Source organism: Medicago sativa, chromosome 4 (genome assembly GCF_051527215.1).
Source record: "Medicago sativa cultivar Bolivia chromosome 4, Bolivia_mono, whole genome shotgun sequence".
NCBI lineage: Eukaryota > Viridiplantae > Streptophyta > Magnoliopsida > Fabales > Fabaceae > Medicago > Medicago sativa.
The window spans coordinates 12,376,487-12,399,217 of record NC_140752.1 but is presented as its reverse complement, the minus strand read 5'-3'; the positions used below and the strand labels follow the sequence as shown (position 1 = coordinate 12,399,217).

At 34.3% G+C, this 22,731-nt stretch overlaps 1 long non-coding RNA gene and 1 pseudogene across 2 annotated transcripts; both read right to left on the bottom strand.

Annotated features, from left to right (window-relative positions):
* Positions 1-5,590: 5,590 nt before the first annotated feature.
* LOC146926392 (uncharacterized) lies at positions 5,591-7,460 on the bottom strand. The gene is made up of 3 exons (XR_015034109.1): positions 7,166-7,460; positions 6,784-6,856; positions 5,591-5,923 (listed from the first exon to the last, which is right to left on the bottom strand). It is a non-coding gene; the product is annotated as an uncharacterized LOC146926392 (long non-coding RNA).
* A 1,536-nt stretch (positions 7,461-8,996) lies between these two features.
* Positions 8,997-12,193, bottom strand: LOC146926391 (serine carboxypeptidase-like 45; annotated as a pseudogene). The gene is made up of 2 exons (XR_015034108.1): positions 11,869-12,193; positions 8,997-11,373 (listed from the first exon to the last, which is right to left on the bottom strand). The product of XR_015034108.1 is annotated as a serine carboxypeptidase-like 45 (transcript).
* Between the last annotated feature and the right edge of the window lie 10,538 nt (positions 12,194-22,731).

The following is a 22,731-nucleotide window of genomic DNA, read 5'->3' as shown; positions in this document are numbered from 1 at the left end:
CTCCTTCCTCATGACTCTTAATATATATATATATATATATATATATATATATATATATATATATATATATATATATAACTGTTACTAGTAAAATTTCTCCTTCCTCATGACTCTTAATATATATATATATATATATATATATATATATATATATATATATATATATATATATATATATATATATATATATATATATATAAGGGAGAAGCCTTATATCTCATTTAATATAGTGATGATATTTATTAATCCAATGGTAGAAAGTACGTAGAAACCATCTTATAAATGATGTAAGACTTGTTTTACTTGTACACTATGTAATTGACATTGTTTTTATAGTAAAAAGTTAAAAGTTTGAGAGTAAAATTATACTATCAATTATAATGAGAAGAAAGAGGTGACACAACTTGTACAATTTACTACTAAAAAGATAGGGTGAAAATTATATAAGCTAGGATGAGAATTAAAAAATAGATAGCTAAGAGGAAAAAAGAAAGAAAGCAAAAGCAAGTGAAGGTTAAAGTGTGTGTGTGTGTGTCTATATATATATATATATATATATATATATATATATATATATATATATATATATAATATAATTGGTTTCATTACCTATTTACCAATTCCACCCATACCCAATATGCAGCTCCACAATTGTGTCGCGGAGCCTCAATGGTCATAGTTTTTCCTTGAACTGAGTTGTGTTCTCCATATCATCATGAGTTTCTTGCATGATGTTTATCCGTCTGCGCCGTCTCCTATTAAAGTAAGAGAATAAGTTTAAGAAGATAAATTGTTTCATTTCACGGTTTATATATGCTTTTAATAAAAGAAAAAAAAATGGAAACGGACTAAGACATAAAGAAGTTAACGAAAACCTCAGCAACGTAGGAAAAAAAATATGGAAGCATTAATTTGGGAAGAGAGTGGCAAGGTGATCTCAATCAACCTTAGGTTTTGGCTTTATAATGTCACTTTTTCTTCCGTTCTTCAAAACTTTCTCTAGTTCTTATTATAAGAAGATAAATAAAAACTTCAAAAAAAAGGAGATAAATAAAAAAAATCAAAACTAATACAACTATTAATTGTTATAACTTTTGGAAAATTTTCATAAAATACTCTTATAGAAAGTTGTAAAACATCCTGACCAAAAAAAAAAGTTGTGAAACATTAAATACTTACACTAATATTAAAAAAAAAAAGGTAGTGATATTTGAACAACCATTTGAGACAACTTTTGATGACAACTTTTTTTTTCTCTTTTTTCATTGGTTAAAAACAATAGAGAGAAAAATGAAGAGAGAGAATAAGAGGATAATGTGAGTATGAGAGAGAAAATTGTCAAAAAGTTGTTACAAAGTGGTTGTACAAATATCATTTCTCTAAAAAAAAACGAACATTGAATGAGAGGCACAGAAAAAAATTAAGCATTAACTACACCTTAAAAGTTGTACATCTTCATGTCACTATCAGGGGTGGGAACAGGCCAGGCCGTCCGACAGGGGCCTATGGCCTAGCCTATTTAAAGCCTAACTCGGCTCAGCTCGTTTATTAACCAAGGCCAGGCTCAAGCTTTTTATAAAGCCTATTTAATTAAATAGGCCAGGCTAAGGCTTACAAAAAAGCCTATTAAGCCCGTCGGGCCGGCCTATTAAGCTTTTTATGTATAATATATCTTCCATTATTGATATCGTTGAAGTTTTTTTCTCATAAACTCAAGCCTTCATATGATTGGTTATTTAGTAGTAGATATATTGGTGTGATTAGACCTTTGTAAGATTTCATTATTTAGTAGCACATATATTCATGTGCTTTAGGCCTTCGTAAATTTTGGCCTATTTAGTAGTAGGCTTACATGTGTTGCTAGACTTTAGTGTAAAATAGGCTTTTAAATAGGCTTTCGGGCTTCATCAGGCCTTTATATAGGCCAGACCAGGCCTCAAAATTGAGCCCATGACAGGTAATAGACCAGGCTCAGGCCTATAATTTTTGAAGTAGACCAGGCTTGGGCCTTACAAAGCCCGGCCCGGCCTAGCCTATTTCCACCCCTAGTCACTATTATAAGCAAAAATCTATATTTTAGATTCATTTATTAAATGATGTATGTGGTCTATAGCAAAGACCATATACATCATTAATTGAAAGAACTTTATAAAATGTAGACTTTTGCTTATAATAGTGACCGGAGAGTGTAACATTTTCTAATAAATAGGACATTTTTTTTTTAATTCTTATAATTTAAGAGGATTTTTAATTAAAAAACTATCCAATGAAAAAGCTTAATATTTCAATTTTCATTGCCCAAATTTCATAAAAATTGTGATGAACATATGTCCCCTAAAAAAATTGTGATGAAACGTGTTTTTTACTCATCAAAATTGTGATCGGAACTTATTGCTAATTTTGTGCAAGACGCCTTCTCCATCATCGATTGCAGTAATATAGAGGTTTATCTATTTTTGTGTTAATGGATTTGACACACATAGAACGAGATGATCATAGCAATTCCCTACCACTTTTTGAGTTTTTTCCTTGTAAAACACTATCATTAAATATCTACATCACAATCACGTTATATTGTTTTTTGAGGTTTATCTATTGTTTTTTACGCATATTTAATGTTTTTATAGGAATAGTAAAAAGAAAAAAGTTTTCTTGGCTTAAAGGCTAAATTCCATTTTAGGGTAAATTAATTAATAAAAGAGCAGTGATATTTGTACAAACCATTTGTGACAACTTTTGCGACAACTTTCTTTTTCTCACTTCTTATTGGTCTATAACAATAGATAGAAAAAGGAAAAAAGAGAATAAAATATGAGAGAGTTGTCCAAAAGCTGTCACAAAATATATGTTCAAATATTATTTCTCTTAATAAAAGGCGTGCAATTAAAACATGATGGCCTTCTGAACATTGGACGTGGGTTATGGTACCGAAATATCCTTGGATTTGTGAGTTAAACTTCATTTCGAAAATCCTAATATCAAAGGAATAATCAAGTGAGATTAATGGACAATGAGCTTTAGCAATGAAAATTTGTTTAAGAGAACCGAGTATAATTCCTTGAATGAACATGGTCATAATTTACTTACCTCTTGGTCGAACTACGGATAACTAAGACTCATTTCCCTTGAGAACCGGAGAGTTATCACAAAAAAATATTGTTTGTATTTCTTGCCATAATGTCTATAAAATTTATGTTGGAGAATTTTGTTAAAAACCATTACATTTTTGTGATAACTCTTGAGTACAAACTAATTGGATTTATAAATTATATTATCAAGTGAACATTGTTGATAGTGTTGGATGTGGAGACAGTTTTGTAGCTCCTATTGCATATGGTTTTATACATAATTTGCCAGGTTAATACATTATCATTTGAAAATGCACTAGGATTGTAGTATCACAGAAAAAGGTAGTAGATATATCAAGGCCATCTAACTTCCATGCAGATCATGAATTTTGTAACGAATGGAAACAGAAATCATCTTAATATTGTCCTATTTGACAAGATTGTATCTAAAGCTCTTTCCCAAACAGTGATGTGTAATAGTGTCTTTCATACATATTTTGATAGTTAATTGATGGCAGAGGGAAAAGGTTTGTATGAATTTTAATATTTTCAATAGTAGGGATTATAGTACTACTTTATGATGATACTTCATGGTTTCAATTAGATACAAATATGTGAAAAATGTTCTTCACCAATAAATTTAAGCTATATTGGTTAATCCTTTTGCGACAGTGTTTCTTAATCTTCAATTTGTAATTCTTATTTTATTGAGAGCTGTATGTGTCTCGAGCCTGCACTGGTGTGAAATCCTTGTTTGTGATGAGATTCGGTGTAGCAGATGGTTTGCAAGAAGGCATAACCGCACGCTCAATAATTTCCTCGTCAAATTGTTTTCATGACATACAAAGACTTCATGAGTACTGTCTGGTAACAGAAATACTAAGAAATAAGAGGACCCAAATCCTTCATAAAAAATTCAGAGTCGGGTTTATTTACGATGGATTGACGAAGGAAATATGAAGAGGCAACTAGAATGATATCATCCACATATAGAAGAGTATAAGATATATCATTACCTCAGTGGTAGATAAATAAGGAATGAATGAATATGTTGTGAGAGAAACGCAAGGTAGCAACGTAGTCGGTAAATCACTAATACTAATTACCAAGCACGAGGTGCTTGTAAGTGCATAGAGTGACTTCCTTAGCAAGCATACATAATTAAGATGTTGAGGATTGTGGAAATTTGCTAGCTGATGCTTCATATTAGCATAAGACCAACCACACCACTACCAACTCTTCACCATCCAACTTTGTCTATATACCCAACTTATAATTACGGAAACACCGCGTAGGACATCATGGCGCTCCTATTTTAAGCTCTATTTACCGAAACAATTTAATTTATTGTAATAATGTTTCGGAAGGATTTCTTTTATCACTATTGTCCTCTAAGAAAACAAATAAAGTTACCATTTTATCAATCTTTTTAAGATACTTTGTTGCATTTTAATATTGTGTATAGTGATGTTCATATATCGTGGCACGAAGGAGAGGCATCGTGGCACGATTAACTTATACTAGCGTACTAACTGCAATCGTGGCATGATGGGTCACATGCTAATCATGGTATGATTTCTCGGAATTTTGGACTCTATGTAAGGCTTCATTCTTCAGTTTTTGATAGAGCTTCAAGAGAGAGAAAATTGGGAACGCAAATGAGGAAACTTTAGGGCTGACTCTCTTTGATGAGAATTTTTTCTTAGGTTGGGAAACATTTGTAAAAATCTTAAGCAGTGAGATCTCATTAGAGGAATGATCAAGCAAGAAAACAAACTAATAATAATAATAATAAATAAACAGTGAATAATAATTAAGAATCCATTAAAAAAAAGAGCGTAGAAGTAATAAGAAGAATTTGTATATTACAAGTTGCAAGCTCAATTACACGGGACTTGTGTGTTCTGTTCTCTTTATATAGAAAAGCTTGTAGATTGCACTCATTGTTATTCATTAATCATAAATATCTTTTGTGCGTTGAAAATTGGGAAAACAGACAGGCTCATTATTAAAACCATTTTATATCTTTGCATGTTTAGATAGTGTTGCAATATGGTAGAAGTTAAAGAGAGCTATATAAAGAGGGAAAATAATTATTGGAAATGCGAGTTTGGAGGATAGTGGAAACAGATGGGTGCGAATATGACTTTATGGAGAATATATAGAGGAAGATAAGAGGAAATTAAAGCATATCATTAGTGTGTCCAAGAAGCAGTTATAGATGTAAAGGTGGGTATATATTTCAGAAGAAGATGAACAAGTTGGTCGGTTGGTCTAAAAAATGTAAAACTAAATAAATAAGGGTCTTGTTATCTTGTGCCCTTAGGGCACAAGTTAAGGAATTCAAAATTAGAAATTTTCTATAAAAAACAACAAAACTTTGACTTTTAAAAGTTGAATAAAGTTGAATGCACAACTTTTGAGACAATTGTTTCTATTTTAAATTTCTTAGAATGTGCCCTTAGGGCACATGTTATCATTTTCCAATAAATAAATAGAAGTAATTGAACAAAAAAACCAAGTTCGTGAATAAATAAAATACAAACTTATCATATAATTGGAAGATCACATAAATAAAATACAAATTCCCCGTATAAATTAGTGAACAAGTGGGAACTTCAATTTAGATAATTCTCTCATATTAAAAATAAATCATGAAATATTTAAAAGTATTGAATAGGAAAGTTGAGGGTGTATCAGTAGGCATATTTGTTTTTGGTTATCATGGCCACACTTGGTTTTCTAGTGTTGAATATCACACTAACTTTACAGTTGAACCTTGAGGAACAAGATTGTCCATGCCTATGCAGATGATCACCCGTTTGATCCGTTTTGATGTTGTAACCAATCGGTCTCTGCATAAGAAGAAATGCAAATTTCGTTAATTTTGATCCAAATACTTTCTATCATAGTTCTATTGGTCACCAGAAGCTACTTTCATCATATTGAGATTGGAACTAGTTGAATTGTACTGGACTATACCAATGAGCCATGTTAGTTATATATATATATATATATATATATATATATATATATATATATATATATATATATATATATATATATATATATATATATATATATACCCTCCTTTTAACGTGATCTTGACATATGAATCATGATACTTCAAATGTCATCACTACATTGCGTTCGGATTCTAACTTTATGGTATAGGAAAATGCTATGTATCACGAGAACTATTGTCCCGATAATATCCCGAGAGAATATTTACTCAGTATCTGCCAAAATTAAGCCCCACCACCTCCCATGATTTGTGGGCAGGAAGGAAATTGATTGGAGGATGAGTTATCGCTAGCAATTCGGGATGCATTTTGTCTAGAAAAATAGCATTGCTGTATAGTATAATATTAGTAAAAAATAAAGATATGAGTGTTTTTTTTTTTTTGTTGTGGTGGCCGGGGTTCGAACCCCGGACCTTGCATTTTTATGCACTGTCCCTACCAAATATAAAGATATGAGTGTTTGGTGAAACTAAGTACACATATCGGCAAAAGATTAAGAAAATGTAGATATGATAAGTTAATTCCAAATCTATTATTATTCCTAGTATGAATTTTATGATTTAATATATATATATATATATATATATTTCCAAACAGAATTACTAAATCATCTAAACATTTTATTTATTAACTAAACATTAAATTTATATTTTTATAGTAAGAAAGAGGAAGTAAAAAACAAAATTTGTTACCTATTTTCCAATTCCACCCATGCCCAAAGGCAACTCCACACTTCAATGTGAGGTTCATGCGCATGGTGAGTTTCTGCACCCACAAGACAAATCAAGTTTAAGAAGAGTAATAATTAACTTGTTTCAACTTATGTTTACTATGCTTTTAAACGTGAAAAAAAATTGGAAAGGGACCAAGACATTAAGAAGAAAGGGACTACAAAATAATAGTCATATGAAAGGATGTAAAAAATACATGCAGGAGTGAATTGTGGGGTAAAAAATACATGAAAGGATGTAAAAAATACAATTCAAATTAGTCCACACGAATGCTTCATTCATGACGTGTGCCTCTATATATGTGTCTTACATCTAAGAATATATGGTATATGTGTATATATACCTTAATTTCTTGATAAAATACATGCTTTTTTTTCTTGGTAGTATATGAGAAGGTTTTCGATTGAGGTGGTGATGTTAGGAGTGAAAAGAAAAGGGTGTTGGTGATTTTTAGATAGTTGGGTGGATCAAAGAGCCAATATATTTCTAAAACTTATATAAGAGATGACTACAAAAGCAACAAATTATTCTTTGTGAGAAGAACTCATTGTTAAAAGAACAGTTCTCGAAGGGAATTTAGTGAAGAGTTTGTTGTTGAGGTTCAAAGTGAATACAAGAGTAGGGGTAAGTTTAGGCCATTATATAAAGCAATCATTATTGAGAACAAATAGGTGTTGGTACGTACTTGGTGGATAGATGAATTTAATTCCAAACCGACCCTCATTCCAAACCTATAAAAAATATGATAAAAATTAAGTCATCGAAATATCAATGTTTCGGATCTACAATGTTGATGTCTAATTTATTGATTGAATTTGTAATTAACTGAAGTTGATCTTTGAATAGGAAACAAAAGATATAAGCAATTTTTTAATATATTTATAATCGAATAACTTTTTCTTATGTGCAAGAGATTTAAGTTTGTTTTGATTTTGAGAAATGATATTTCTACAACCATTTTCTTACAACTTTTGGGACAACCCTCTCTCTCATACACTCATTATGCTCTTGCTTTCTCTCTCTATTAATTTGATTTTCTTGTCAAGACATACATTTCTTTCTATATTTTTGCTTGTCCCACAAGTTGTACAAAAAGTGGTTGTTCAAATAACATACCTCTTTGATTTTTTTGGTTCTATTTATCTAGAAGTGAAATTCCAAGTAGGGTGTCCATAATAATGAACTATGGGATATTGAGATGGTACAAAGCACTACTGAAGTTATACGATCAAACTGAAATCTTTTTGTTTCCTTTATCGGTTATAGATTAAAAGTGAATCCCAAATTTCTCATGCATGTGAGTTTTTATTTCCCAAATTTCTCATGCATGTGAGTTTTTATTTCCCAAGATTTTACTATTAGCTTTGGATTCCCACCTCAATAATAAGATCAAGAAGTTATTGTTTCTCATGCTTTCAACTAAGATCCATTTTTTATTTATTTAAAAAAATGACCTATTTCGAATTTTTGGTTTTTTATGAATTAGAATTATTGAAATATTTGTTATGAATGGTCAATGAAATTAGGAGTCAAAAGAAGCACAAAACAATGTTTGCATGGATATACTATGATACCATCAGAGTGAGTTATTTTGTTTTTGATTGTATTGGTTAAATAGTTATCATCATCAATTATTGTAGGTAAAGGAATGGCATCATAAGACCCTCATAGTGCGATCTGAAAATCTTTTGGGATATGATATTGATTCCTTTTCCTTCTTATGGAAAAAACAAATACGTCCTTTTATTTTAGGTAGATGTGGTTCAAGTTGGTTAAAGGTATGATTTTTATTGGGTGAAAGGTAGGATAAGAATTCATAAAACTTATTCGGTAGCGTATGGAATGAATTATTGGCTAGGCTAGCCAAATTAAAATTTTCAAATTTTGAATATCAATTAGTGATTAGAATTTGAATTGTTGAATCAAAGATATATTTAACCTAAATTTTTTAGCGCATACTTAGTATCACGATAAGTTCTTTTAAATTACGGCGAGACATTGTGGTTCGAGAATCCTGATATTATTATTATTATTTGCCTATTGATTCAGTCCATTGAAATTAATCTTATTCAAATTCAAGACATGGGACTCAAAATGTAAAAAATATTTTCAAGCTGAAATTTGAACTTTAAATCACCACATTGTGAAAATGCATATCTTGTTAACATATCTTCAAAATGTAAAACATTGTGAAAAATTATTATTATTATTATTATCATAGAAAATGCAGTTTAACTGGTGGGACAACATGTATCTCCTATTGATATTGTTCGCATATATACATCTGTTGTTTTATTTGTGGAGGTCGATATTGAACTGTCTGCCCTTAAAAGAAGCACATGACATTGGAGAGATTCTAAATAAAACTTGAGAAACTTCCTGAAGTTGAGCGTGCATTTGTTCATTAGAATTTGAGTATTGATCACAAACCACAGCTCTGAATTCTCAGCAAACGACCCAATGACACGCCTTAATCGGTCTCTGCATAAGAAGAAATGCAAATTTCATTACTTTTGATCTAAATACTTTCTATCATAGTTCTAGTTGTGGTGAGAAGTCACTTTCATCATAGTGAGAGAACGATCAAGAAATTGAAACTAGTTGGATTGTTCTTGCGTATGTTAAATGTCACCCAATGAGCCACCTTAGCTATTTTCTTTCCCTTTTCCCCTTTTTGTACCCTCCTTTTAACATGTATATCCTGAGACATTTCATCCCGAATGTCTCAAGAATTGCCATCAGCCAATTAAAATTTTCACTAGCCGGAAAACATGGAGGTAGTGGTGCTATTTTTTTTTTGTTGCAACAAGCTAATTCTATCGTGATTCTGTCGCTAGACATATTTTCGGGAAGTTTAGCATTATTGTTTTATACATACGACACTTCAAATGTCATCCCTACAATGTGTTGGGATTCTTGCTTTATAGTATTAGTACACATGATTCCATCTTTTTCAAAACACAATCACCAAGTCACAAAGTTTTTTTATTTTATTTAAACATCATATTTATTGTTTTTATAGTAAAATGTTAAAAGATTTTGAAGGTAATTATACGCTGAGAATTTCCTTTAATTAGGAATTAAAGTGTACTACGAATTAGCATGTATCGTACAAATCAGTTTGGCCTCTGTAAAAAAAAAAACAGTCTGGCCCCGCTAATTTTCAAATCTTCGTATGTACATTTTTTTTAGATACAAATGATAAAAGTAGTATTTTGCTGATAGCAAACCAACACCTCAAACACAGACAACAACAAAAATCACCTAATCCAAAATGAATAAACCATAGGTTCACAATCAAGTAATACTTCAATACTTCACATTGAAACAACGCACTAAACTGAAATGAGAAAACTAGAAGCTAATAAAAAATAACTAAATATCAAAAAGCAGCATACAACGATTCAAAAATATGTAAGAGTTGGAGCTTGCTTTCCTTCAAGGAAGGCTTTGAGAAGTATAAGACTCCTCTCAGGATGAGAATGTGAAGCATGTCATGATCCTTTGATCACGGCAAAAGATAATATGCCGTCCCCATATCCTTCATTCCTTCTATCCATCCATCAGTCTGATATCGTTTCCCCTAAGTTCTATGGGGCAGAGTTAAGTTCAACCCAATATCTTCAGCTGGTTTTTTTTTTTTTTTTTTTTTTTTTTTTTTTTACCATGGATTGTGTCCTTGTATATGGGAGGTCAAAATAAAACTCTCCACCGTAAGCTAGGACCCCTTAAACATGTCTTAACAAGGGTTCCTAGCTTTGAGATCATCGGAATTTCATAATCACGAAGGTCATAATCATCATGAAATGTGCAAAATGACCCAGACTTCTTCCTGAAGATCCCGAAACGCAGAGCATCCTGCACGTCTCTTCTGTTCAGATATGTGAAAGTTAGATAATTAACACAGTCAGGGATCACAGAATCCAAATTCCAAGTGTAGCAGATGTTATCAAGGACATCAGTGTAACCCCTAAAATCACCAACATCATGTACAAATTGGAAATACACTTGCTTGCAAATGCCACAAACTCCACCATAAATCCGTTCTCTTTTAATTTGGGAATGATTGCAAACCTTTGTTAAAAGGTCAAAGGTCTGCTCAGATATAACACCATGAGACCAATAAAATCTGGCTACAGAATTATAGTTTGTGTTAAAATCAAGAAGAGAATTGGCAATAGCAATACCCTTCAAATTTATATGATTTTTTGTTTGAATAATCAGATTTGCAAGTTGGGGTACAAAATGACCCGCATAGCCCTTCCAACAATAAAAAAGGAATTTTTTCTTAGCATTGAAAATATCTTGAACCACTTTTGAAGGAAAGCAAGGTTATCCCTTGCTGTCCTCTCATCATTCACCAAATGGTCGAAGGAATTAAGGGAATATGTGAAGCTACCCCAACATGAGACTCCAAGTATAGCATATTTTTCACTTGGTTCCAACTGTGGGGATTTTTCACAAGACCCTCCTTTGTTAGTGTGAAGGGTCCATTCGACCTAAAACCAGGCCCTCCATTCAACCACAGGACCACTGGTTTGGAGGCCGAGCCTGCACAAAATAGAAAAATAATTGGAGGATAAAGATATGAGTGTTTGGTGAAACTAAAGTACACATGTCGGGAAAAAATTAATATGCTTGAGAGTGAAAATGTAGATATGATAAATTTATGCTAAATCTAATATTCTTAGTATGACTTTTATTATTTAATATATATATTTCCAAACACAATTACCAAATCACCTAAACATTTTATTTATTAATTATACATTAAAATTTTGTTTTTATAGTAAGAAAGAGGTGAACCCTACGATTTACCACTATAAAGAGGAAAAAGTTTTGTGTGGTCAATATATTCAGACACAACATTTAAGCACAAACTCAAAAAAGTGAAAAGGTAAAAGAAAAAAAAAATTAAATAATGTATTTTTTTTTACAATAATTAAATTACGTGCAGTTTAATGCATGCGTGTGAGCCTATTTTCCAAGATCCAAAAGTAACCTTAGAAGAGAAAGCAAGAAGAAGTAAAAAACAAATTTCATTACCTATTTTCCAATTCCACCCATGCCCAAAGGCAGCTCCACACTTTAGCGTGAGGTTCATGCTCATGGTGAGTTTCTGCACCCACAAGACAAATCATGTTTATGAAGATAATAATTAACTTGCTTCAACTTACGTTTACATATGCTTTTAAACGTGGAAATTAAAGGAAAAATAAATAAATAAGGCTACTGCTTTGGTATATAGAAATGTTTTGTTGAGATGGTGAATTTTGGGAACATAGTAATATGCTTTCTACGAAATAATAAAGTTATATGTGTGTGCCTCATTATGTGTGTGTCTTACATCCAAGAATATATGGTATATGTATATATACCTTAATTTCTTGATAAAATACATGCTTTTTTTCTTGGTTTTTAGTCACTATGTATTTGGTAGTATTTGAGAATGTTTTAAATTGAGATGGTGATGTTAGGAGTGAAAAGAAAAGGGGTGGGTGTTGGTGATTTTTAGATAGTTGGGTGGATCAAAGAGTCAATATATTTCTAAAACTTGTACAAAAGATGACTACAAATACAACAAATTATTCTTTGTGAGAAGCACTCATTGTTAGAAGAACAATTCTCGAAGGGAATTTATAGCGAAGGGTTTGTTGTGGAGGTTCAAAGTGAGTACAAGAGTAGTGGTCAGTTTCGGCCATTATATAAAGCAAACATTGTTGAGAATAAATAGGTGTTGGTACGTACTTGGTGGATAGATGAATTTAATTAATTCTAAACCGAATCTCAAGCCTACAAATAATATGATAAAATATAAGTCACGGAAATATTAATGTTTATGAATATGCAATGTTACGTCCAAATCATTGATTGAATTTGTAATTGACTGAAGCTGATTTTTCAATAAAAATCAAACGAACACCGCAATAAGATGTAAAATCAAACATCGCCGCACTAACGACAGACAAGACAACATCGTACTCAAATGACGAAATCACACAAAACTTATTTAGATTGAACGAAAAGGAGAAATGACGATTTTAGGTCAAAATAATAACCTAAAATCACCCCTTCTCAATAAGATATTTAGATGATACAAAGCACTACTCAAATTTTACGATCAAATTGGATTTTTTTTTTCTTGTTCGGTGCTAGATTAAAAGTGAATCCCAAATTTCTCATGCATACCTTTCCCAAAATTTTACTATTAGCTAGCTTTGGAATCCCATCTCCATAGTAAGATCAAGAAGTTATTGTTTCTCATGCTCTCAACTAAGATCGATTTTTTATTTATTTAAAAAATTGACCTATTTCGAATATTTTGTTTTTTAGGAATTAGAATTATTAAAATATTTGTTATGAATGCTCAATGAAATTAGGAGTCAAAAGAGGCACAAAACAATGTTTGCATGGAAATACTATGATACCATCAGAGTGAGTTATTTAGTTTTTGATTGTATATCATCATTAGGGGTGTTCGCGGTGCGGTTTGGTTCGGTTTTGAACAAAAAAGTCATCCAAACCGCGAGATAAAAAAGCATGCGGTTTGGTTTGGTTCGGTTGATTTTTAAAAAGTCATCTAAACCAAACCAAACCAAACCAATGCGGTTTGGATTGGTTCGGTTTGTGCGGTTTATCGCGAGATAAAAAAATATTACATTAACTCTAATATTGCCAACTTGTTACAAAATAAACATAGGACATTTTATTTTGATGTTTATATGATAAAATATTAGGTAAAACTTATATCAAAATAGGTAAAATTAACAAAAAACATATGCATGAAACAAATTATTGGGAAGTAAAGAAAACAAATTCATCACTAGAAATGAATTGAAAGAGATGGAAAAGAATTATAATCGAACCTGATGGTGCAACGATGGAAAAATCGAATCAAAAGAGATTATTCTTGAGCTATGTAATTGGGTAGTACATATTTAAGTAATATTCATTATTTTTGCGGTTTGGTTTGGTTTGGTTCGGTTGCTGAGATGCAAACCGCAAACCAAACCGAACCGCGCGCGCGGTTCAGTGCAAAAGTCATCCGAATTCATCCGAACCAAGTGCGGTTTTTTGTGGTTTCGGTTTGGATTGGTTTGAAGGTGAGAAAAACACAAGAAGGGGGGTTGAATTGTGTTTTTGAAAAATTCTTCGTTTCTCCTAAAAACTGAACACACTGATCAGAAGCTAAGTGAGACAGCTTCTGAAGTGATAATCAGAATCTAAATGCAGCGGAATAAAACAGAGAGAGAGAGAAGAAGAACGACACAAAGCAATTATACTGGTTCCTTCCACAATCCGGAAGTAGTCCAGTCCCCCTTGCACTTCCAAGGAGATTTCACTATGAGTAATATCTGATTACAAATGCTCAAGCACACAAGCAAGAGACTTCCAATGCTCAAGCACACAAGCAAGAGACTTCCTTTGCTCAAGAACACAATCAAGAGACTTCCTGCTCAAGCACAACTGCAAGAGACTTCTTAACTAAACAAAATTACACAGAAAATTGTTTAAGGTTGAACACTTGATATACAATCAGAGGTGCTCACAATACAAATCAGATACAGACTCAATGGACTTAAGAATTTCTAAGATATGACTTGAGACACAGAAATTCTAAGTGAATGCAGAACAATTTCAGCAGAGGTTTGGTACTTGTGAAAATCTTGTGAGTCTTTCGTTCAGCGTTCTTGCATTACCAAATCTCTAGGTCTTCACTCCTTTATATAGAGGTGTGAAAGAGACGTTGTGAAATTGCCAGCGCACCAAAGAGTCGTTGTTGAAGCTTGATCTTTCACCAATGATATATTGCCTGATTTGGTTGTTGTCCTATGAAGAACAAATTTGAAATCCATTCCTTATCCAAAGGAACATCTATGCAGGCGAAACCGTATTCTGGAGCTGTTTTCTTGTCCTGTAGCGTGGACACAAAACAGAGTAGTGGAGAACGTGGTTGTACAATTCGTACAAAGTACAATGTCAACGCTTTCGTCCAAATTGCAAACACACGCCTTCAAACACCTTTGAAATGACCGTTGCAAACTCCACTAATCCTTTGTTTGTGTTTTCGAATCCAATAGACAGCTTTTGCATTGATAATTCTTCAATTCTTGATTCTTTGCAAATCCAGTTGATATTCAGCTTCTGGTGAAATGGCTTCTGATGAGGCAGCTTCTGATGATGCAGCTTCTGATGATATGACTTCTGCAGCTTCTGATGACGCAGCTTCTGATGATGTGGCTTCTGGACCTCTTGTCTTCAGAAGCACTATTCTTCAGGAGCAGCTTACTTCAGGAGCGCTATTTCTTCAGGAGCAGCTTGACTTCAGGAGCGCTTTTTCTCTTCAGTAGCAAGTTGCCTTCAGGAGCGTCCAAGCTTCAAATTTTTGTTGTTTCCATAGCTCTTTATTTGCTCATTCAGAACCAATGATGATGTAACTTTATAATTATGGTCCTGTACACTTGAACAAATATTAGCTAGTCCAATTTACAATTTTTAATACCTTGTTATCATCAAAACCCTTTAAGGTTCATTGTTAAACACATTTTGTTCCAACAATCTCCCCCTTTTTGATGATGACAAACAAAAGTATTTAAAATTGATCAATTGTTGTTAATCTAATTAACAAGTTGACTTTGGGGTTCTGAGGTTTGTAAGCTCAGAATCTGAGGTTTGTAAGCTCAAACTCCCCCTGAGTCTGATAGTCTTTAAGGTGAGGTTTGTAAGCTCCCCCTAAGTTCTATCCAGGTTAATTAAATTGTTTTCGCGCAATAAAATTATCAGAGCTTAAAAACAAAATTGAATCATTGAAAGAATTAACTTATAGATAAGAAGAATGGTTCAATTAATTTTACTTGAATTTTGATACTCCTTCGTTCGTTCATAGCTTATACCAATAAGGTAAGAAAAAATGATAGAAGTTTTTCAAAAATTTCAAATGCCATTAATGGGGCTCAGAGCCTTTAAATACTTGTCACATATACTCCCCCTTTTGTCATTATCAAAAAAAATTTAAGCATAAAAGACAAAAAGATATGAGAAAAACTCAAACAGGAGAGAGTATAAAAGAAAGTGAACTAAATAAGTCAGAGCAAAATATATGAACATGTATATCAATTGTCAGAAGCAGCTAAACAGTCAGAATCAGTAAGCATTCAGAAGCAAAGAGAATTAAAACAGAATGGTTTCAGAAGCAAGGACTAGGAATTTAAAACAAACAACAAACAAAAAGAAAAACACAAGGGTGTGCAACTAAGTGTTGGTTTGATGTTGTTTCTTCATCTCCTCCATTTCTTCAATCTTCTTCTGCAACAGTTCTTCAAGCTGTTGTTGCCTCTGGAGAAGAGCCTGTTCCCTTTCCTTAGCTTCTTGCTGCTGCTGTGCCATCTGTTTCTTCAGAAGCTTACACAACCTGGCTTCTCTGGTCAAGTAGTCCGTTTCTGAGAAGAAAGGCTGGTTTGCCAGGAGCAGTGTAGAACTTCTTACTCTGAGACTCTGATTCAGATGCTCCATTAACTTCCTGACAGAAGCTTCCTTGCTTCTGATGCACTTAGCCCTTATGCTTTCAATTAGCTCAGTTGCCCGGTTCTGAAGAGATGCCCAGGAGTCATCATATGCACTTGTGAGATCAATTGTCCTTCGTTGATCCACAAGATTATGCAACTGACTCAGGATTGAGAGAAGCTCAGAATTAATATATCTAGATTCCAGGATGTTTGAGGGTGGTTGTTCAAGGATTTCAAGATCAGAATCACTGATTTCCAAATCTTGAACAGGGTTAGGAACTGGAATGGTAAAGTGTGTTTGTGTGTTTGAAGATGAAGGCTGGTCAGAGGCAATGTGAGTGGTAGAGGTTGAGGCTTGAACATTGACTAGAGAGATGTCAACATCCATGGGAGTTGGTTCTGGGGAGTGTTCAGGTAAAGGTTGAAATTCAGTTTCAGTTGGTGGTTGTTGTGGTGAAGATGATGTTTGAGTGTTGAGTTGGGGGTCAATGGTAGCTGTTGGTGATTGTGGGGGTGTTGTGGGTTTATGTGGTTCAGGTGTTTGTTGATGGGGGTTTTCTGAAACAACATTTTCAGAAGCAGCTGCTTCTGGAGTTGCTTCAGAGGCCTTTTCTGAAGTAAATTTGTCTATGGGTAACTCACCTGAGTAGTGGAGAGCAAGATTGTCTAAGACAGAAGTGTCTTCTATTGGTTCAGGTGCTGATGGTGAAGAGGGTGAAATGGGGAGAGAGGTGACTGGAATCTGAATTACCTGATCTGCAGGGCCAGCTTCAGAAGTGATCTTTTGTGGATCAGCAGCTTGAGGAACTACTTCTGAAGTTCCCTCTTCTGGAGCATTTTCAAAAATGAGCATCATATCGTCTTCCTCATTGTCTTCAGTAGGCTTACCAGCAATGGCTCTTACTTCAGCCAATTTATCTTTGTAGAACCTATCACAATCTTCCAATCCCAAGGCCTCGAGCTTTTCATCTCTTTGATGAATGTATTGTGCTTTTTGTTCCTTTCTGTCTGATATAAGATCAGAAGCACGTTCATCTGCCATCCTTTTCCTTATTGGAGTCATCTCAACCATAGGACTCACAAGTTGAAGGGGAGCCTTCTTCTTCTTCAGCTTGGGATCAGCCTCTTCTTTCTCCATTTCTTCAAGAGCTTCCTCCAGCTGCTCTTGGGTGATTACCAAATCTGCCTTACCTTTTCTTCTTTTCTGAGGAATAGAGGCAGCACCAACCTTCTGCATCTTTCCTTTTTCCTTGATAGAAACAGGTTTAGCAGCTTCTGACTCAGTACTAGTTCTGGCCTTCTTTCCTTTAGAAGGAGCTGCATCAGATTCAGAACTAGTTCTGGCCCTTTTCCCTTTAGGTGCATCAGAAACAGCAGCTTCTGACACAACAACTGCTTTGGCCTTCTTGCCTTTCCCTTTAGCAAGAGCAGCTTCCTCCTGAGACCTCGCATCTTCCTCCAAGACGTACTCAGCTACTAATCTAGCTAAGTGTTCATGATTACTTTCCTTAACTATGGAAGGAAAGTCCCTGATAATCTCAGATTCTTCTGTGGTCAACTCCAACCATTTCTCATCTTTAGGAGCTGTCTTGAAAAAGTGCATTGAATGCAAAGTCTTGCTACTGATAGTCTTCTCTGCAGTAGAAACTTCGAAGCATTTATCAGAAGCATCCCTTGTTCTTCTCAACAAATCCAGCACCTTCCCTTGATAAAAGATCTCAGAGAGCAATCTTCCATAGGGCACTTGTTTCCTTCCTTTGACTGTGCTTTCATTAATAGCCCAGCAGAGATGATCCAATACATATCTTGGAAAGTTTATCTTTTCCAGATTGGTCATGAAGTAGATTGCTAGCTTCTGTTGGTTGTTGGGTTGATCAGACCCACCTGCTCTTTGAAAGAAGCAATCGTTGCTGAATTTCACCAACATTCTATTGTGAATCTCCATTTCAGAAGGCTTAGCATCTTTGTTACCACCCAGAAGAGTGTTGTAGTAGTTTTGCAGCAGGACATCATCCTTCTTAACAATTTCTTGAAACCTCCCTTCTGCATCCATTCTACAAGCTTTAGCAACAATCTCCTCTGTGATGATTACGGGAATACCCATCACTTCAGACCTTATCTCAAGGCTACTGAAGGAAGTGGGATTCAACTCAATCTCCTTCTTTCCTTTCTTCGACCCAGCTGGTTTATCTGCTGCCTTCACAGACTTTCTATTGACAATTTCAGCCCTTAACCAGAAATCTTTGACCAAGTTCACATATGTTGGCCCATTTAGCATGTTGAAGTAGCCAGACAGTTTCTGAGTTTCTACGTAGCCTTCCATGTCCACTTCGTACTTCTTGAGTGAAGTGAAGTCCACTGGTGATTCTACTTGGACGATTAAGGATTTCCATGGAATATCCATAGTCTTCTCTTTGTAGATGGACCCAGATTCTGATACGCTTTGCTTGTTTGATGTAGATTCTGAAACTTTTGAGCTTGATGATGCCATTTGATGATTGACGAAGATTTGAAGAAGATGAAGATTTTAGGGTTCTAAGGTTGAGAGAATGCGCTTACTTCGCAAGAGGTTTGAGAGCAAATGTGTTTGTTGTGAGTGAGTAGTGTGTGAATTGACAAAGTGTTAAAAGTAAAACGATTGCAATTCAAAAGAGACAAACAAACATAACATTAATGACAAAATTGGGGGCGCGTGAAAAGTACTTTCAAAGCTTTTAAATCATCATTGCCCTTTTAGTTATACACCAACACATACAGGCCACGTAAGAAGTTCACAGAGTAACTACCAAGTTAGTGGGCCAGAAGTTACTTTTTAAAAGGTAACTTCCAACGTTTCCACTAATTCAACTATTCAGAAGCAACAAATCCAGCTTCTGGACTTCAGATGCTGACGTCATCATCAGAAGCGAGTTTTCCTCAGAACCTCAATAAAGAGCTTCTGATGGACTACCGCTTCTGAACTAACTTCAGAACCTAAAATCCTATTCAGGAGCAAGCAAGCATTTAATCAGATACAAAGTGCATGTTCAAATTTTTCTTTATAAAATCAAATCTTTCAACAGTTAAAGGCTTAGTAAATATATCAGCCCATTGATTTTCAGTATCAATGAATTGTATATCTAAAATTCCTTTTTGAACATAATCTCTGATAAAATGGTGTTTGATTTCAATGTGCTTCGCTCTTGAATGCAAAATTGGATTTTTAGACAAACAAATAGCAGCAATATTATCACAATAAATGGGAATACTGTTAGCAGTTATCTGATAATCTTCCAACTGATGTTTCATCCAAAGTAGTTGTGTACAACAACTTGCAGCTGAAATGTATTCTGCTTCTGCTGTAGACATAGCAATAGTTGTTTGTCTTTTGCTAGCCCAGGATATAAGATTATCACCCAGAAATTGACAATTGCCACTGGTTGACTTTCTTTCAATCCTATCACCAGCATAATCAGCATCACAGAATCCAATTAGCTTATAATCTAAGGATTTCCTATAAAGGAGTCCAAGATTGGTCGTTCCTTTCAAATACCTGAAGATTCTCTTGACAGCAGTCATATGAGATTCTCTAGGATCTGATTGGAATCTTGCACACAAGCATACACTGAATAAAATATCTGGCCTAGATGCAGTGAGGTATAACAAAGAACCAATCATACCTCTATACAGCTTCTGATCTACTTTAGCTCCTTCATCTTCTTTGCTTAAGGTGCACGTAGGGTGCATTGGAGTGTTCATCACTTTACAATCTTCAAGTTTGAACTTCTTCAGAAGCTCCTTTGTGTACTTTGATTGATGAACATAGACTCCATCTTTGCATTGATTGATTTGAATGCCCAGGAAGAACTTCAGCTCTCCCATCATGCTCATTTCAAATTCATCCTGCATTAACTCAGAAAATTCCTTGCAAAGAGATGCATTAGTAGAACCAAATATTATATCATCAACATATATTTGCACAACAAGAATATCTTTCTCAAGGGTCCTTCTGAAGAGTGTAGTATCAACCTGTCCTCTTTTAAAATCATTTTTGATTAAGAAATTACTTAGTCTATCATACCAAGCTCTGGGAGCTTGTTTCAAGCCATATAGTGATTTCTTCAGTTTAAAAACATGGTCAGGATATTTAATATCCTCAAATCCAGGAGGTTGCTTGACATACACTTCTTCTTCTATGACACCATTTAGAAATGCACTCTTGACATCCATTTGATATAATATTATGCCATGATTAACTGCATAGGAAAGAAGTAACCTGATTGCTTCCAATCTTGCAACTGGAGCAAACGTTTCAGTGTAATCAATGCCTTCTTGTTGACTATACCCTTGTGCAACAAGTCTGGCTTTGTTTCTTGTTACTTCACCTTGCTCATTCAGCTTGTTTCTGAATACCCATTTTGTTCCAATAATGTTCTTGTGCTGAGGTTTGGGTACCAGATCCCACACATCATTTCTTTGAAATTGATTCAACTCTTCTTGCATAGCTAGGATCCATCCATCATCTGAAAGTGCTTCATCAACTGTTGTAGGTTCAATCATTGAGATTAGTCCAATCATTGACTCTTCTTGTCTGAAATGTGATCTTGTTCTTCTTGGACTATCTTTGTTTCCAATGATTAGCTCTTCAGGATGTGAAGACTTGTGTTTGAATGTGTTTCTGGGAGGATCTGCTTGATGTGAGCCATCTTGTGCTTCATCAGAAGCAGCTTCATCTTGTGCTTCTGATGTGGGTTCAGCTTCTGAACTATCTTCAGATTCAGCTGTCTGATCAGGTTCTGGAGTAGCTTCAGGAACCTGTATCTCTGCAGAACTTTCACCTTGCTTTGAAGTTTTATCTTCAAGCTCCTTGTCATCAAATTTAACGTGCATAGATTCTTCAACACAAAGTGTTTCTGAATTATACACTCTGTATGCCTTTGACCTTTCAGAGTAACCTAAAAAGATTCCTCTTTGGGCCTTGGCATCAAATTTCTTTAGGTAGAGCTTGTTGTTCAGAATGTAACATATACATCCAAATTGATGAAAGTAAGAGATATTGGGTTTTCTTCCTTTAAAGAGTTCATATGCTGTTTTCTCCAAAATAGGTCTAATATAGATCCTGTTTTGAACATAGCATGCTGTATTCACTGCTTCTGCCCAAAAATGTTTTGGTAAATTGTTTTCATGAATCATGGTTCTGGCCATTTCTTGTAAGGTTCTATTCTTTCTCTCTACAACCCCATTTTGTTGTGGTGTTCTAGGAGAAGAGAACTCATGGAAAATTCCATGTTTTTCACAAAAAGCTTCAAATGGCTCATTTTCAAATTCTCCACCATGATCACTTCTGACTTTCAAAATTTTTGATTCTTTTTCAGATTGAATTTGAGTGCAGAAGCTACTGAATACATCACACGCAACATCTTTACTCTTTATGAATTTCACCCAAGTCCATCTGCTGTAATCATCAACAATGACTAATCCATATCTACTTCCATATAGGGATGCAGTACTCACTGGTCCAAATAAATCAATATGGAGTAATTCTAAAGGTCTTGAGGTTGAAACAATGTCTTTGGTTTTAAAAGATGATTTCACAATTTTCCCTCTCTGACATGCACCACAGAGTGCATCTGAATGATAGTCAATGTCTGGTAGCCCTTTCACAAGTTGTAACTTACTAAGCTTAGAGATTAACCTCCAGTTAGCATGTCCCAACCTTCTGTGCCACATCCATTTCTTATCATTCACTGATAGTAGGCACATCACCTTCTGATCAGCCAGTTCAGAAAAATTGATTTTATAGACATTGTCAACTCTCTTTCCTTTGAACACAATGGATTTGTCTTCCTTGTTGATTACTGTACAGTTGGGTTTTTCAAAAAGCACATCATAACCATTATCACAAAATTGACTAATGCTCAAAAGGTTATGTTCAAGACCATCTACCAACCATACATTATTAATTGAGGTAGAGGAGTTACCAATAGTTCCTGTACCTATGATCTTGCCTGACTGGTTGCCTCCAAATTTCACATTTCCTCCCTATTTCATTGTTAGGCTGAGGAACATGGACTTGTCTCCTGTCATGTGTCTTGAGCAACCACTGTCTAGGTACCATGATCTTTGCTTTGGCACTGCTCTTAGACATACCTGCATCATTGACATTTTTAGATTTAGGTACCCATTGTTCTATGGGTCCTGGAAGGTTAGTACTTAAGGCTTTACTCTTCACTTCTTGTACCTTGTGCTGTGAGTTGGGTTGCTTCTGATTAACCATCACCTTAGGTTTTGGTACTTCAGAAGCAGTAACTGTCTTCTTCTGAAACTTAGACTTCAGAACCCCAGATTTTGGTTTCACCAGACTCTGAGGAATAGGTTCTGATCTTTTCAGGATCCTAACCTTTGAAGTTTTGGAATCAGATTT